The sequence below is a fragment of the Chrysochloris asiatica genome, unplaced genomic scaffold (genome assembly GCF_000296735.1).
Source record: "Chrysochloris asiatica unplaced genomic scaffold, ChrAsi1.0 scaffold00131, whole genome shotgun sequence".
Taxonomy (NCBI): domain Eukaryota; kingdom Metazoa; phylum Chordata; class Mammalia; order Afrosoricida; family Chrysochloridae; genus Chrysochloris; species Chrysochloris asiatica.
In genome coordinates, this window is record NW_006408649.1 from 6114855 (window position 1) to 6122403 (window position 7549).

A 7549-nucleotide genomic window follows, 5' to 3' on the forward strand; every position below is an offset into this window, starting at 1 on the left:
ATTGTCAGAAATGATATCTGTACCTTGTCATGATCCACACAGTCAAAAGCATTAGCATTGTCAATAAATATCCATCTGATATCAGCAATGATATTCCCCTTTCCACGTCCTAGCCTGAATCCAGTTTAACCTCTGGTAGTTCTCTGTCAATGTACTGCAGCAGCCATTTTAAATTATCCTTAGTAAAATGTTAATTGCATGTGATATTAATGATATTATACCATTATTTCCACAATTTGTTGGGTCACTTCTCTTTGGAATGAGCTCAAATATGGATATCTTTTAGTCAGTTGGACAAGTAGCTGTCTTCCAAATTTCTTGTCATAATTTACTGAGTGTCTTCAGTACTGTATCAGTTTGTTTGATTTCAAATTGTACCTCATCAGTTCCTGTAGCCGTATTCTTTGCCATTGTTTTCAGTGCACCTTGGACTTCTTCCTTCAGTACCATTAGCTCTTAATCATATGCAACCTCTTAAAATGATTAAACATCGACCACGTCTTTTTGGTTTAGTTGATTTATGTGTTCCTTCCATCTTCTTGTGATGTTTCTGCATCATATACTGTTCAAGAATTCGTCAGTATTGCAAATCGAGGATAGGATTTTTACTTCAGTTCTTTCAGCTTAATAAATGCTGAGTGTGTTCTTACCTTTTTGTTTTCTAACAGATCTTTGCACATTTTGTTATAATATTTGATTTAGTCCTCTCAAGATGCCCTTTGAAAATTTATTTTCAGCTTTTTTACCTCCTCATTTGTTCCATTTGCATTAGCATCTCTCCCACTTGAAAGCAAGTGTCAGAGTCTCTTCTGACATCCATTTTGGTCATTTCTTTAGTTCTTGTCTTCTTAAATACTTTGTGCTTCCTTCTTGTATGATGTTCTTGATGTCATCCCAGCTTCTTCTGGTTTTAGGTCATTAGTGTCTAGTACATCAAATCTGTTCTTTAAATGATATGTAAATTCAGGTGGGACATATTCAAGGAAATATTTTGTCTCTCTTGGACTTGTTTTAATTTTCTTCAATAACAGCCTGAATTTTCATATGAGCAATTGATGGTCTGTTTCACAGTCTGCCCCTGGCCTTGTTTTGGCTGATTATTCAGAGCTTTTCCATCGTCTCTTTCTAGAGATAAGGTCAAATTGATTTCTGTGTATTCCATCTGATAAAGTCCATGTGTATGTCTTTTATGTTGTTTAAAAAATTTTTTGCAATGCAGTAGTCATTGGTCTTGCAAAAATCTATCATGTGTTCTCAAGCATCATTTCTATCACCAAGGCCATATTTTCTAATTACTGATCCTTCCTCTTTTTGTTCAACCTTTGCATTCCAAACACCAGTAATTATCAATACATTTTGATGGCATGTGTGATCAATTTCAGACTGAAGAACCTGACAGAAATCTTCAATTTCATCATCACTGGCTTTAGTGGTTGGTGTAAAAAATTGAATAATAGTGGTATTAATTGGTCTTTCTGGTTTGTTGTTGTTGCTAGGTGTCATCGAGTCAGTACCAACCCATAGCGACCTTATGCACAGCAGAACAAAACACTGCCCAATCCTGGGCCAACCTCACTACTGTTGCCACACTTGAGTCCATCGATGCTGCCACTTGGCCAATCCATCTCGTTGGGGGTCTTCCTCTTTTTCTCTGACCCTCCACCTTGCCAAACATGATATCCTTCTCCAGTGACTGATCGCTCCTGACAATATGTCCAAAGTATGTGAGGTGAAGTTTACCCATCCTGGCCTCCAAGGAGCACTCTGGCTACACTTCCTCCAAAACGGATCTATTGGCTCTTTTGGCAGTTCTTTCTTGAAGGTATATGGATATTATTCTATTATAGACAGGATTGTACTTCAAGTTAGATCTCAAAATGTTCTTATAATTAAGATCATGTGTATGTTAACCCATCGTGAAATAGGATGTGGAGCAGAGGTTTGTGAATGAGATGAAGGCTAAAGGATTTATTTTTGCATCTCCAAGATTCCTTAGAACACCAGCATTGTTCTGCTACTGAGTGATTCATTAGTGGTGAAAAGCCGACAGCAAAATAGAATTGAATACATGTCCCAAGAAAGGTGAGTGCAACACACCAAGATATGGTAAGGAGGTAGTAAGTGATTTAGTGGCAGGACGTAGCAGATAAAAATGGGAGACTCAGTGGAGATGGCATTGAACTGAGAGCTGGAAGAATGAGGAAAAGTTTGCCATGAAGCTGAGGAAAGAGAATTTTAAAAGGAAAAGGAGTTAGATGATCAAAGAGTCAGGATGTGAATAAACATTGGCTATGGAGTCCAGATGTGGTATTGTAGGATAAGCACTGGACCATGAGGTTGGTTTGAACCATAAGCTTGGTGGTTCAAACTCACCAGCTGCTCCTGGGAAACCATATGAGTCTCTATGAGTCAGAATCTACTGGACAGCATTTACCAACAACAGCATGAAAGAAAGGTAATCATCCCTGTGACTTCAGTGTGGAGCTGTGGAGGGAGTATCAGAGATCAGACTATCCTAATTGGATGGTTCCTGTGTTCTCTGCAATATTTAACTTTATCCTGTAAGTATCATAGCATGGATCATAACGTGATATATAATTCCATTTCTCATCATTGTTTATTATTAATTGTGTGACTTACCCACCCTCAAAGAATGAAAGAGTCCATAAGAGTTTTACTCAGTGATAAATGCCAAGTTTCTAAGACTGTGTCAGGCACATAGTACATGTTCAATTAAAAATTGCTGAATGGATGTACACTAAGTACTTAGTAATGTATCATTGTATGTAAATACTCATAAATGTAGCTATTTTTAGGTATTATTTCAAATAAATCTTATTATTTTTGATATTCAAATGCATTATTTAGCTGTTTTGGGGAGAATAAGTAAACATGAGGAAACGACTTTTCTGATTTTATTTAATCTCTGATTTACTTTCAGTCATTTTCATGAATATCTTTCCCTTCTTTCCTTCTTCCTCCCTACACCCCTAATTAATTTCTTTTGGAGCAAGAACAAACCCTTTTACCAAGTTCATTCTAATATGAATACCTCCTGTACTAGGGCATATGAGGATAACGAATCCATGGAAAGTCAATAGAAATATTTATCTCAAGTTTCCTGCATGTCAGGCTATGACAGCTTGCCTTCTGTCTCAAACACTATGTTCATGTCAATAAATCTGCTAAACTCCTCCACCAACCTGCTCTGTCTTCCCAAAGCAGAGAAGCTGTGAAGAATGGTGGTTCTGCCTTAAAAAAAAAAAAAAAAAAAAAGTACTACTCCTTAAGGCACATTTGAAGTGCACCTTGGTAGAAAATTATGACTTTGAAAACTTTGTCAAACCCTACCTGAGCTCAACAAATGATACATATACCCCAGAGTGTTGCAAGTGTATTTGTATGGAGAGTAAGGGGCATGGGGTACCTTTCCTTTACATAGGTCACAGAGTAATGATGAATCCAGTTGTCCTCCTAAATTTGGCATAAATCAGAGATCTTGCCATTCAGTTGAAGGTTTCATGTTTTGAAAGATAATAAACCTCTTCAGAGATAGAAAGCACAGATTTGAAAATACATAGACTTGAAGTCATATTTCAGCTTTATCCATAGACTGGGCAAAAATATATACCCTCTCTGGGTAAATTTAGCTCACCAGCTGCTCATCAAAAACTTTATACAGGGTCGCTATGAGTCGGAACAGACTCATAGCACTTAATAACAACATAGATTTGTTGTAAAGTTTAAATGAAAAATTTTTTTTTCATAAAACACTTAAATCATATGCATAAAACACTTGCATAGGTTAGGAACTTCACTTGTATCTAACACATATTAAGTATATAGGCATATATTAAGATAATGATGTACACATTTACTCTTATTCTTACTAGTGATGGTTATTCCAGTTAAGGGAGGTTGGCAGAGTTGAAAGGAAAGGAAGGACAGAGATGAAGAATTCCTATGGACTGTTTACTATCTCCCAACGTTAAAGATTCCATTGATAGTTTTTGCTGAGGGCTTCCACCTGAGACTGTGTTTGGCACATTATATATGTTCAATAATATAAAGTTGTTGTTGTTGTTGTTGTCAGGTGCCATCGAGTTGGAACCAACTCATAGCGACCCCATGCACAGCAGAATGAAACAATGTCTGATCCTGGGCCAACCCACCACTGCCACACTTGACACCATCAGTGATGCCACCTGGCTGATCCATCTCGTTGGGGGTCTTCCTCTTTTTCTCTGACCCTCCATCTTACCCAGCATGACATCCTTTTCCAGCGACTGTTACAAAGTATATATACTTAATAACAAAATATAGTACATGTTTTCATAGGACAAGACAGTAACTCTGGAAATTCATCCTCTCCCAACAGTGGTTAAAGGTACAATCCCCTCATGGAGGAAAGACAAGAGCTTCCCAGTCCATTGCAACTTCCATGAACCTGTGTCCTGACTTTCTCCCTTCAGTCCCTCTGTAACTGATCTTCAGCATCCCTTTTTGTGCCTCAATTTCCTAAATTAAAAGAAGTACCTGTATTCAATTAAATGGTTTTTTAATTATACTCCAGATACTCTACAGGGTATATGTGTGCAGTTGGATGGTAAAATTTAAGTAGAAGTTGTGGGAACATTTGTCTTTAACATAAGCAGCTCTGTTGATCTGTTTGGGGTCTGGATTTTTACCTTCCATAGGAGAATTTAAATGAACAAAAGATGCTGTTCAAAGATGCTAAAATGGAAACAAATAAACAAATCTGAGTATGACTTCCATCATGACAAAATGATTAACAAATCGTGTCCTCATAAAGCAATGATAAGGTTTAACAAAGTTTCCCAAAGCAGCCATTTTAGTCTTCTGGAAATCAACCAAATTCTGGCAGCAAATTGAAAAGCATTTATTCAGAAAATTACTGATTTTTATAAGAACACCATGAGCCCCTGGTGTTCTTGCCCTGAGCCTCTTCATCCCCACTTTCAACTCTACCAGTAGTTCACCCACCTTCACTGCCACACACAGAGGTGTCTCACTTGATTTTCATTGCCAGTTGGAGAACCAAGGGAACAAGAACAAGTGCCTCCACTAGCTTGAGGTTGAGGTCTTGTTTGGGACAACTACAGACCAATAGACTAGGGAACAATGAGCCAATGTACTAGAAAGGGATTCTATAGGTAGTTGCAGGAGGTGAGGCAGCCATGATGGGCCACAATAAGCTTCCATATCCTGGAATGACAACAAGTTATATATAACTGCAGCAGAGACAGGAGCAAGGACAAGGTCACCTACACACTCCTGGCCTTCAGAGCATACATGCTTACATGGGTATAGGAGACATAAGAGGCAACAGACCCTAGGTCAAAGAATAGTTAGAGCTGACTTGATGTTTAAATGAACTCCTAGATCGATACAGAGAGTGCACATGCAACCTTCTCTAAAATAAACCACATGACTATGAGTTAATTTAAAAAAAATTAAATCATATGAATTATATCCTTTGACACTGTTGTTGTTAAGTGCTGCTGAGTCTGTTCTGACTCATAATGACACTGTATAGGGTTTCGAGGAGTGGCTGTGGATTCAAACTTTGTGGTTAGCAGTTCAGTGCTTATCCTACAGTACCACAACCAGGAATGCATAATGAATTACATTAAAGATTAACAAAACTAAAGATGCTTGGGGAAATACCCAATATTTGGGAATCAAATGAAACAATCCTCTGAAACCCATGGGTCAAAAATGAAATTACCAAAGAAATTGAAAAATATTTTTGAACTGAATGAAAACTTAATACAATATACTAAAATGTACAGGATGCAATAAAATGTTACATAGAAATAAATTTGTAGCTGTAAACACTTATATTGGATCTGAAAAAAACTTTTTATAAATAACCTAAGTTTCAATTTTGAGGAACTAGACAAAGAAGAGTAATCTAACCCAAAGCAATCAGAAGAAAGGAGATAATAATGAGTGGAGATCAATAAAATAGAAAGAGAAAAACATTAGAAAAAAATAATGAAAACTAAAATTGAATTTTTTTAAAGATCAACAGTATTGAAAAGCCCTTAGCTAGACTAAAATAAAAGAAGAGATGCCAATTACCAAACTAGAAATAAAAGAGGGTATATCATTCATTATAAAAATTATAATTGTCTGCCAACAAACTAAAAAAATGAAATCAACGTATTCCTAGAAAGACACAAATTAACCCAAAACTAACTTATAAAGAATTTTTTAAAAACTCAATATAATCTTAACAAGTAAAACAATTGATAACATCATGTTAAATGGAGAAAAGATTGAAGTTGCCAAAGATTTCATTTTACTTTCATCTGCTGCACACCTCTTTAAAGTGTTCAAGAGCAAACATATCAGTTTAAGGACTACGTTGTGCCTGTCTCAAGATAAGGTATTTTCAATAGCCTCATATACATGTGAAAGTTGGACAATGAATAAGGAAGATCACAGAAGAATTAATGCATTTGAGTTATGGTGGGGCTGTAGTTGTTAAGTAACTAACAGCAGCCCTGTACAGGGTTTTCATAGTACAGGACCGGCACATAGATAACCAGTGTATAGAGCTTGTTTGGTGACTCTTCATCCTCATTACATTTTCTGGACAACTACACCCAGATACGGTACGGGCCATTCCTGATTTCTTTGGCCCACACAGCTTTGTTAAGCCTGGTGTCAATCTGCACATCTGGTGTTCCCATCTCCTTCATGGCAAATTTCTGAATCTCCTTGAGTGCTTGAGGGGCACGCTTCTTGAAGCCTACTCCATGGATGCACTTGTGCATGTTGATGGTGTACACTCTGGTCACCACTTCGTTGATAGCAGAATGGCCCTTCTTCTTGCCACCCTTCTTTGTGGGAGCCATAGCGATGGGAACAGGTTGGGAAGGAAGAGCACAAAGGATTGTGGGAAAAGCACCCCATGCTTATTTACAACACCACACCAGGAATCCATTATGGTGTTAGAAAGAATATTAAAAGTACCATGGTCTTCCATAAGACCAAATAAATCCATATTGGAAAAAGCACAGCCAGAATGATCCTTAGAAGCCAGGATGGTGAAACTTTGTCTCTCATACTTCTGACATATTATCAGGAGACACCAGTCCCTGGAGAAGGACATCATGCTTCAAGGTGCCAAAATGGTAAAAGCTTAAATGGTTAGTAGAATTACAATGTCAAACGTAGTTCTATGGAGAGCTCAAAAGGATGTGAGGAGAATCATAGAGAAAGTCTTAGTCATCTTAGGTAATACATCTTAGATAATCTTAGATAATGGTGTCAGCAACAGAGCGTTACCAGACATGTGGACATTATATGGGCTTCTAGTGAGGCTTGTTTGGGCAATGTAGGAAGGGCAATGCTTTTTATACACTGGCAAAGAATGTGTCTGAATTATGTTCAAATGTTTGGTGGAAGGTAAAAATTGAAAGTTTTGAACTTGTATATTTGGCTGAGAACATTTTAAAGCAAGATCTAAAAGAAATGGCATGGTTTCTTATTGCCTCTTACAGAAAAATAGAAGAGAAAA

At 37.2% G+C, this 7549-nt stretch overlaps 1 pseudogene; it reads right to left on the reverse strand.

Moving 5' to 3' along the window:
• Positions 1 to 4398: 4398 nt before the first annotated feature.
• LOC102829617 lies at positions 4399 to 6884 on the reverse strand (annotated as a pseudogene).
• Positions 6885 to 7549: the final 665 nt, after the last annotated feature.